The following is a 10245-nucleotide window of genomic DNA, read 5'->3' as shown; positions in this document are numbered from 1 at the left end:
CGTAGCTGACATCAAATAAACAGTTTAAAAATTGGATGCATCACAACACCGTGACATGGCCAACCTTTAAGAAAAATGAATGATTTATTTAAAAGGTTGGATGTGTCATAGGAGCATCTAAATCACCAAGTGAACAACCAGACGTCCCGGCGGCCGGGGCAGCAGGGGGAGCGGACAGAGTTGGGGGCACGGAAAGGGTCCAGATTAAACACGGACGCATCTTCCTCCAGGGAATTAGAAAACAGGGTGTGAGTGTGACAGTCATGGCCGAAATGAAAATGGCCAGGGGGTACGTACTTTGTGTTACCTTCAAGAAGACCTGTTCAAACCTCGATGCAGGAACCGTTTTTGATTTGACCGTGATACGTTTTTACCGTTAGTGGGTTTTAGGATGTGCCCAGGCCTGTGTTTTACTCCCAGAAATCTTAGGGTGCTGATCACCCTACCAGCAAACATGTATATGTGTGTGTTTGTATATGTTTCTGTGTGTTTGTGTGTATTGTCTGTATTTCTGTATGTGTGTATTGTGTATGTGTGTTGTGTGTTTTTTTGTGTGTGTATTGTGTGTGTATGTGTTGTGTTTTTGTGTGTGAATGTGTTTGTGTGTATTGGGTGTTTGTGTATGTTGTGTGTGTATTGTGTGGGTGTTTCTGTGTATTGTGTGGGTGTTTCTGTGTATTTGTATTTGTGTGTATTGTGTGTGTATTTTATGTTTGTGTGTGTTGTGTATTGTGTGTTTCTGTGTATTGTGTGTGTATGTGTGTTTGTATATGTGTTTGTATTGTGTGTTTCTCTGTGTGTTGTGTATTATGTGGTTGTATGTGTGTTTTTGTGTATTTTGTGTGTTTGTATGTGTGTGTTGTGTCTTTGTGTGTGTGTTTGTGTATTTGTGTGTATTCTGTGTGTGTTGCATGTATTATGTGTTTGTGTGTTTCTGTGTATTGTGTGTGTTTGTATATGTGTGTGTTGTGTGTGTTTCTGTATGTTTGTGTGTATTGTGTATATGTGTGTTTCTGTGTATTTGTGTGTATTGTGTGTGTTGTATGTATTTTGTGTGTTTGTGTGTGTTTCTGTATGTTTGTGTGTATTGTGTATATGTGTGTTTCTGTGTATTTATGTGTATCGTGTGTGTTATATGTATTTTGTGTGTTTGTATGTGTGTGTTTCTGTGTGTGTATGTGTGTGTTTCTCTGCGTGGTGTGTGTTTCTGTGTGTTTCTTTGTGTGTGTGTGTGTTTGTATCTGTGGGTTTGTGTGTGCAGGACTTGAAGGTCACAGGACAAGCAGGTTTCTGCCTGTGTGCTAAGTCTCCTCCTCAATCTCGCGTCTTAGGAGGGAAATGCAAACCTGCAGAGGGAGCACTTGCCTGGGGGGTAAGGAGACTGGAGTCCTGTCAGCCCATCTTCAGCTGTGTGACTTTGAGCAGTGCCTTGACCCTCTCTGGGCCTTTTCTTGTTCGTGGATGAAACCAGAGGCTGGATTCCAGACACGCTGAAGGTCCCGCCTGCTTCTCACGTTCATTGCACACGTCGCTCGTGTTGCTGACTGTGCGGTCCAGCTGTCTGTTCATTCCCAGCCCGCGCAGTGTGCGGGAGCTTGGGGAGGGGCTGCTGGGGTGAGCTGAGCTGAGGGGATCGGGGATGAGCCCGGGCTTTCAGGCCAGGAGGGGTGTTGGAATCCTAAGAAGCCTGGCAGTCAGGAGGGCGCTGGCTTGCCTGGGGGGATGTGATGACTGATTTCAATTCTCTGGAGTCAGGGCTTGGAGTCCCCGGGGCAGGTGGGAGGTGGGCGGGGAGTGCGGGAGAAAGGCCCAGAGCTGGGGACCTCTCAGATAGAGGAGTCCCCTGGAGCCTTGGGGCAGAGGTCCCCTGCACTTGCGACCCCAGGGGAACCTGCCCCGAGGATGGGGTGCACAGAGAGCAGAGTGACAGGGGAGCCCCCAGAGCCAGAGGACCCCTGGGCCCCAGCCCCTGAAACCCACAGGCGCCTGGAGCACAGGCCGACGGGACCCTGACGCCCGTGGGAGCCCAGAGCACAGCCCGGGAGGTGCACAGGCTGCAGAGAAGAAGGGGGTTCTGGCCCTTCTGGGCTCACTCCTGGCTCTGGAAGTTTCTTTCGTTTGACAGAAGAGGCTCCAGCACAGGGCCTGGGAGCCAGGCCTTGGTTCCCAGAGGTTCAGGACTCTGGGCAGGTGGGGGGCCCGCAGGCAGGGACCCAAGGCTGTCCGCCCTCCGGTGGGGTCTCCAGGCCGAGGGCTCCTGCCAGCCACAGGGCCCAGAGGGGTCCGGATCCAAAGGGAGCCCATCTGGGGGCTGGGGGCCATTAAACTGCCCTGAGACCCTCACCCACCTGGGCCGCTCGTCCCCTTTTTGCCCATGGGCCCTGCCTGCGGGTGCCTGGAGCTCCGCCTTCCTAGAGAATGTTCTGAAATAAGAGAAGGCATTGGGAAGTGTTTTGAAAATAAAAACAGCATTTACATGCAGGATATTATCATATTTCTAGGCTAAGATGTCACCGCTATGAAGTACAACCCCTCAGTTATGACATAATGGGGGAATTATGAGTGTGGTTGCAGGAACATTTCTGTTGGTGGCGGGTTGTGTAAGCGAGGCGTGCATTGGGATGAGGCCGAGGAGCTCCGGGCCGCTGCAGAGCTCATGACCCGCGTCCTTCCCCCGGCCGCCTCCTTTCCAGTCCCTGTCCGGTCTGCAGACGAGTATGAGCTCAGCCCCGAGGTCACAGGAGCTGCGGGCGAGACTGGAGGGGCCTCTGAAAGAAAAGTGGGTCGGGCTCCAGGGGGCCTTGGGCGACTTCAGTCTCCGCTCCGGCCTCTCTGCTCTGGACACAAGGGCGTTCTGTGCGCCTCAGAAAGAGAAAAATGAAGTCCCGCAGAGTGGGAAATAAGCAGAAGTCCTTCCGTGTGCTCTGCCGGCAGTAGCAGAGGCTTGATTCCGCCCCGTGATGGACTCGGTGTCCTGCAAGGACGTGGGGCAGAGGAGGGGCCGGATGACCGGATGCAGCAGGATTCCCATCGGTCCCACCGCTGCCCCTGCATTCAGCCTGGGGGGGGATCCCCTGGCTCCCCCACCTGCTCGGCTGCCCTGTGACTTCCCTCGGGGGTGGGTCGGCGGGGGCACTGGCTCTCCCAGCACTGCACCCCAAGGGCCACCTCCTGCCACCAAACGAGCCTCCAGGTCCTCAGGACTTCACTCTGGGTCCCTGATCTGGCCTCAGGAGCCCCCAGCCTGGCTCACTTTGTCCCCTGAGGTTCCAGGCTGCTCTGTTACCTCCTCTGCGTCCCAGCCAGCCCCCACTGCCGCTCCAGGACCCTGGCAGTGCTGCCCAAACCCAGCCACCCATGGTGTCAGACACCCCTGGACCAACGGCACCGCCAGCTCCAGGCTGCCCGTTTCCACCAGGTGCCGGGAGCCCAGCACATTTGACTCTGCAGCCCTGAGCGGGCCCTCTCTCTCCCATCCTATTACAGGTTACACGACATGCTCTCATGGCCAACTCCACCTCTGAAGTTCCTTCTTCTGGCCGTTTCTTATCACCTCCCTCCTGGGGCTCTGCCTGGAATGGGATGAGTGGTACAGTCAGTGCCTGGTGAGAGGGATCAAGCAGTGGATTAGGCAGTTGCTGGATGGGTGCAGCTGTTAGGTTGTGCGTCTGTTGTGTGTCTGTGACATGCTCCCCACTTTATATCTTCACGATGATCATCTCAGGACCTCAAAATGGCTGCTGTGGCTCCAGACATCACAGTAACACAGTAAGACAGGCCACAGAGAAGGGGGCTGTCATTTTATCCGATAAGGAAACTTTTTCTGGAAGACATCTCTGCCTGACCAATTGGTCAAGTGCCTGCTTCTAGACCCAACACTGACAAATATATCACCCGGTTACAGATACAGATGAACTGTAATCCTCTCCTTGGGGCTGAGGGAAGGAACCACCTTCCCTGGAATCAAGAGATCTGTGCCTGATACCTGAATACAACCAGGTTCCTTAGTCAGTAGGGATGTGGTATCAGCAAGGTGCAGTGTGTACCCCACAGCGTGGAAGCAAGTGGTGGGGAGGTTCCTTGCCCTCCGCCCGCGGTGGTCCCTGCCCACAGCCGGGGGGCCTGCTTCGGAGTCATTGCTACTTGCCCACTGTTCGCTCATCCCTCAGTGGACCCTGACCCCTTCCCAGCCTGCCTCAGCCTGGGAGTTGACCACGAGCTCCCACCTCCCACAGTTCAAACATGCCACTGGGGGATTGCACATAGCACAGGGTTCCATTTGACTTGACTCCCGGGACCTCAGCTCTCAGCCCCCCACACACAAAGCCTCCTGATCCAGTGGAGATTTCTTCTCTCTCACTGTGCTCCTCCAGCGACAGGAGCCGCAGACGGCTTTGCTTGTGTGAGGCGTGTTCATTCATCTACAGCCAGAGTCAGCTCTGCAAGCATCTAGGGACTGAGGCCAGGTCCTGGACCGGCTGGTGAGGGGCCAGTGGCGTGATGAGGCTGACGGGACCTCTGTCACGTGTCCGAGACAGAGGAAGGGGAAGTTCCATTTTGAACAACCCTATCATGGTGGCAGACACCCCCAACCCAGGATCGAGGGGCCCCGAGGACCTCAGGGCCAGAACTTCAGTGTGGCTTCTGCAAAGAAAGGAGAGGGGTGAGAACAGTGGGATTCCCTTCCATTCTGATGTTATTCTTCAGGTGACGGTGGTGCTAGCACTTGGTTGGTTCTTCATAAGTGTCTGAAGCACTGGGGGCTGGGAGGGAAGTTTGTGGGGGTGTTTTCAGGAGAGGGTAGGAATTTACTGTAGCCGTATCATAAACCTGGGTTCCCTGGTTTCTCAAACAGTAAAGAATCTGCCTGCAATGCAGGAGACCCAGGTTCAATCCCTGGGTCGGGGAGATGCTCTGGAGGAGGGCATGGCTACCCACTCCAGTATTCTTGTCTAGAGAATCCCATGGACAGAGAAGCCTGGCGGGCTACAGTCCGTGGGGTCACAAAGAGTCAGACACGACTGAAGCGACTAACACTTTCACTTTCAGTAACCCAGGCCAGTAAACATGTGACTTGGAAGCCAGGCTGGTGGTTCCTGGTTCTCTCTCCCTGGAGGCTGTTTTCTGATTTCCTCACACAGGCTGTGCGTGTTTCTGTTATTATTTACAGACTCATCCCCGCTGGGCCCTCCCTGAGCTGGCTCCCGAGACTCCGCGCCTCCACCACCCCAGGCCTGGAATCTCCCGTGTTGTCTCCAACTCCCAGTTCTGCCTCCTGCCTTGGACGGGGGGAGCGTGTTCTGTGTTGGTCTCCAGCGGTGTGAAATATTTATTCTGTTTGGTTCCCTAACGATATTAAAAACACAGGATGTATTATTTATCCTCTGCCCTTGGAGACGGGCTTCGGGGCCTGAGCCGCTGGGCAGCGGTCAGCGCCGCACTTACTTTGTTGACCAGAGACTTTAGTACAGGTGGACGGACAGGGGGCCTTTCCTTCCTCCTGGGAAGGTTCTTCATCACGTTGTGAAAACATAAATTTGGGATGCAGCGGGGCCTTGAAAAGCCTGCATTGCCGCCTGCATGGGGCCGCCTCCACGCGTCTCAGGAGCCGATCGCTGGTGTCCCACTTAGGCTACACCACCGCCCCCTCCCCTCCTCTCTCCATCAGCTTCGATCCAGAGGAGACCCCCACAGGGGCAGCGCACAGGCCTCTGAAATCCTGCTGCCCGCCCCGCCGGGGGCTGACTCCTTGGGCTAACGGCATCCCTGGTTTATGTTCGGGGACGCAGAGAGGAAGTCGGGGCTGCCTCTAAATTACCTGTCGCGGACTCGGCAATGCGGCCCCACGTTGGGAACGCTCCTGGTTGATTCTCTGCGGCTGGAGGCTGACCCTTCTTCACTCCTGCTCCTCTCCCTTGGACGCTGCGAACCGCAAACATCTTTCCCTCCTGAGCCGCGTGCGGAGGCAGGCCCTGGCCCTCGGCGTTCCAGAAGCGTCGGCTTGGCTGTGATACCGGGCCGCCTGCTGTCTCTGGCTCCTGCGGCTCTGGGGTGGCTTTGTCTTCCGTGTTTCCACCTGGGGGCTGACGCAGAACAATGCGCCCGCCGAGCCAGCGTTCGGGGACTGAAACCCCAGGGGGCTCTGCACGCGCGGGCCGGGCTGTCCCTCTGGAGAGAGGCACGTGCGCGCGAGGATTTACGGCCGTCGAGCGGCCGATCAGCGTCTCCCGACCCCTCGCTTTGTGACTCTCAGCCCTGGGGTGAGCCACGTTGGGGTCTGCTAGTTCCCGATGGGGAGTCCTTCTCTCTAGACGCCCCCGTAAGTGTCTCAAAGGCCACACCGGAGCCCAGGAAACAGCGGCAGGAGGCCGGGGCTGGCAGCCATTAGGGCAGGAGAGGTGCCCGGCCAGGCCTCGGGGGCCCACCAGACGGACGGCAGACGCTGGTCGCTGGGCCCGTGCCCGGTGCAGGGTCCCAGCGCCGCCCAATGTGCAACCCCCGCCCCCCCGAGGTGAGTTCTCCTGGGGGGAACGGCCAGCCCGGCCCTGGAAGGTGACCTTGGCGGTGAGCACGCCAGTTCTCCTCCCACTGGAGCCTCTTTTCCTGGGAGAAAGCTTACTTTTCAAAGAGGAGGATGGTTTCAAGCCTTCGCTCCCTGAAAGGCTGCTGGCAGGCTGCTCCCTCCCGGCCCCCCGGGCCACCCATCTCGCGCGTCCTTGCCCAGACTTAGAGGCAAACAGATTAGGAGCAGAATCATTCTAATCGAAAGAATAAATACGTGGGGGTGAGAAATGGATTATTAATTCAAGCTGTGCCCTCCGTCCCAATAACAAATGACCCAGCATTAGGGAGAGCTGGTGGCTAAATTAGAACGAATGTGGGCCGGCGCCTCCCCCCAGCTTGGGGGGCCCCCGGGTGGCGGTCCCCTCCCTCCCCTCCAGCCCCAGCCCCACGCTCCCGTTGACAGATCAGCGAGCCCAAACTGACAGCTCCTCAAACCTGCCCAAGAAACCCAGCATTAATTAAGTCATTGCTGGACTGTAATTTCCTTGAGAAGTAAAAAATTCTCACACAAGAAAAGGTTACGGAGACCTTTTCTGTGTCAAAATTACCATGCGGCATGAATATTAATGCTCTTAATGAAGACAACCTTTTTTCATCAAGAAGGTCCTGGAGCAGGTGCCAAACCTGAAGCGTCACTCCGTGGGGCTCCACGGTCTCGGGGTGTCGGCACAGGCGGTTTTCCCATTACAGCCGACATCCCCCTGACGGCCGCACCCCCTCCCCTGCCTGTCCTGGCCCCCCTGCCCCGTGAGGCTTCTTCTCTGAGGCTTTGGGGTCGGGGACCCCGTGGGGGTCACAGGTGTCACTTGACCTCAGTTGAGGCGAGAGGAACTCGGTTCTGCACACAAGTCACGCCCGCCCTCCGGGGATCATAGACCAGGACAGCTTACCTGTCCCCAGAGCCCCCGGGACATGAAGGGGACGCTGCTGCCAAACCCAGCGTGACCCGGTGTCTCCTCCAGCCCCTCGCTTCTGCCCGCACGCCTCACTGGAGGACACCCTGGGCATCGCCCGTCCCGGGCATCTGCCCCTCCCTCGGCCTGGGAGGCTGCCTTGCGGTGCCCGAGGCAGGCCAGGCCCGTGGCGACAGCAGCTTTTCCTAAGCGTCCCGCCCGAGGGGGGCCTTGAGAAGTTTCTCCACGTCTCTGAGCTTCGCTTTTCCTCCTGGGGGCTGGGCGCCCCTCCTCCCCCGGTCCTCTCGTCTGCATCGGGACAGTGGGAAGAAGGAAGACTCAGGGCTCCTCCGTGAGCCCGTGGGCTCCTCTCATGATGGAAACTGACGTCTACACCCTCATTCGTCATCGTTCAACCAGAGGTCTGGTCCTCGGCCCACGTCTCCCTAGGCTTTGGGCCCTTGATTTTAAGAAAATGCTGGAAACAAAAACGTGGCCACCAGCCTGGGCAGAGAGACCGTCTCTGTGTTGACGGGAGGGTTGGGGCTTCCCCAAGGCTGCTGAAATCACTGCCTCCTATGAATGGAAGAGATGACTTAGAAAGGCCACTTGGGAACCAACCGATTACCTAGATGTTAATTTTGCATCGAGACTTCAGGAGCTGGTGTGCGAGCCTCCGAGTGGTACCCAGCACAGCTCTGGACTCAGCAGCCACCACCCTCAGGCCGCTCCCCGCCCCAAAGCCTCGGGACAGAAAGCCCCTGAGGCTGCGTCTCCCTTCCCTTCTTACCGGTTATTCACCTGTGACGTAATAAGGGCTGTGGCCACCCAGTCACAATAAATCTGGCCATTTCGGTTGAGCCACGTAATACCCTGTGTGTATTTAAAAGGTAAGTGTGATATACAGTTATGGGTGCTGATGTAATAGCTATGAGATTTATAATACGTCAAAGGGAGCATAATTTTATTATGAAGAGCAGTAGTTTGCAATCTTATTATTGTTTATTGCTGACGTCAGTGCAGGCCTGCAATAATATTCAGGTTCCAACTAGCAAGATGTCTATTTGTCACTGGTTTTGCCAGAACGGCGCCGCTTCTGAACCGGCGTCAGTCAGCAAGCAGCTCAGCGTGGTCCTGGTGCCGTCACCTGTCACCCGGTTGTTGGGAAGCCCAGAGCAGCTTGGACTCCTGCCTCTGCTGGAGGAGGGGCCACAGGGGCGGGGCAAGCTCAGCAGGTGGTGTGGGACGTGACAGGCTGTTTTCCTTGTTACACGGCCCTGAGGCCTGGCAGGACCATCAAAAGCGAATCGTGTCCCCCACTGGCTGCAGTAGGCTCTTCACCCCGCATCCCCAAAGATCTTCTCCACTTTCCCTGGGAAATGTGGGGCCTAGGTAGAAAAATCAAACCCTCAGATGCAGGCCTGTGGGCTCCTCCACCGGTTTGGTGGCCGAGGGGCTCTGCTGACCGATAGAATAGGCGGTGGCATTTCAGCCACGTTACATAAAGTGGGGCTCCAGCTCCCAGCTGAGTGAGGCCCCGGGGTTTGGGGAAGGAGGGGTCCCTGCATTAATGATGGACTAGCTCAGGGCAGCCCACTCTTAGAAACAATTCCTTTACTTGCAGCAAAGGAGCTCTCATATTTTTCACAGATTTCTCATGGTCCTGAAGCTTGCTTGAAAATGATTAAAAAAAAACAACAAATGATCAAACATATCATCACAACCATCAGTGAGTTCCCACATCCAAGACAGCCAAGTGCGCAGAGTCCAAGAGCCGTGCCGCTGCCCAGCCGGCCGGGATGGCTTGGGAACCTTCGCCCACGGTGAAGATGAAACGCAGAATCGTCTGCCTTCAGCCAGTCGTCCCAGCAAAGCTCCCTTCTGAGCTCCCGGGCGCTGAGCTGGGCGTCTCCTGGGGAAGAGTGGTCCCTCCTGGGGGTTCTTCCTGGACGACGGGCAGCCCAAGGTGGGGAACCTGCCCGCTGCAGTGCTCCTCTGAGGGTTTGCTGGGCACAGGGGTCGTGGGAGGGGAAGGAGTCTTGTGCAAATACTCCTTTTAGGCATTTCGCACCTGGCTGTCTGCTCTTCACCTTCTCTTGGGCAGAAGGCCTCAGCCTTGGGTACTCTGGCCTCAGTGGACGTGCACACGGACACAGTGCCAGTCCCTTCATTCGGCAGCTGCGGTCGCTGTATTCCAGTGCCCATTTATCTGCACACTCCCCGCCAAACAGGCCGATCGAACCTCACACGCAGCGCTGGGTGCTTTTGGCCACTGACACGTCCCAGCGATCGCCAGGGCCTTGATTTATACCCGTGGAAACCAGAAGCTTCCTATTGCAACCCTGCAGGCCTGGTTTCCATCCTCATTACTGACTTTCCACTGGGAAATAATTAGGTGACAATGACCAAACGCAGCCCCCAGATAGCAGGTACTCCGTAAACGCTTGTCGGATTAAAGGAAAGTGAATTAGTTCTATTTATACAAAAATAACGAACTAGGGCCTGGAGAAACAGCCAAGTGCTTGGCTTGTGGGTGGGGGGGCACCTCTGAGGGGCGGGCGTCCCACCCGTCTGGGATGGGATCCTGTTCACCAAGGCGGGAGCAGCAGGGTCCGGCTGGCCTCCCAACACCGGAGAAGGCCTGAAGGAGGGGCGTTTGCTCCCGTTGGCATCTCCCGGCCAGCGCAGGCCCTGGCCGCCGCGCCCCTGGATGGCGAGCCGGCCGGGTAACGCATGCCCGCAGCTCACTCGAGCATCCCCCGAAGTGCCGGCCTCTGCCTCCCGGGAC

At 56.6% G+C, this 10245-nt stretch overlaps 1 long non-coding RNA gene across 1 annotated transcript; it reads left to right on the top strand.

Annotated features, from left to right (window-relative positions):
* Nucleotides 1-2598: 2598 nt before the first annotated feature.
* LOC145534920 (uncharacterized) lies at nt 2599-5374 on the top strand. Its single transcript, XR_014075074.1, has 2 exons — nt 2599-4663; nt 5171-5374. It is a non-coding gene; the product is annotated as an uncharacterized LOC145534920 (long non-coding RNA).
* The last annotated feature ends 4871 nt before the right edge of the window (nt 5375-10245 follow it).

The sequence above is a fragment of the Giraffa tippelskirchi genome, chromosome 14 (assembly GCF_054371585.1).
Source record: "Giraffa tippelskirchi isolate mGirTip1 chromosome 14, T2T-mGirTip1v1.2.pri, whole genome shotgun sequence".
NCBI lineage: Eukaryota > Metazoa > Chordata > Mammalia > Artiodactyla > Giraffidae > Giraffa > Giraffa tippelskirchi.
This window is presented reverse-complemented; position numbering and strand designations above follow the sequence as displayed.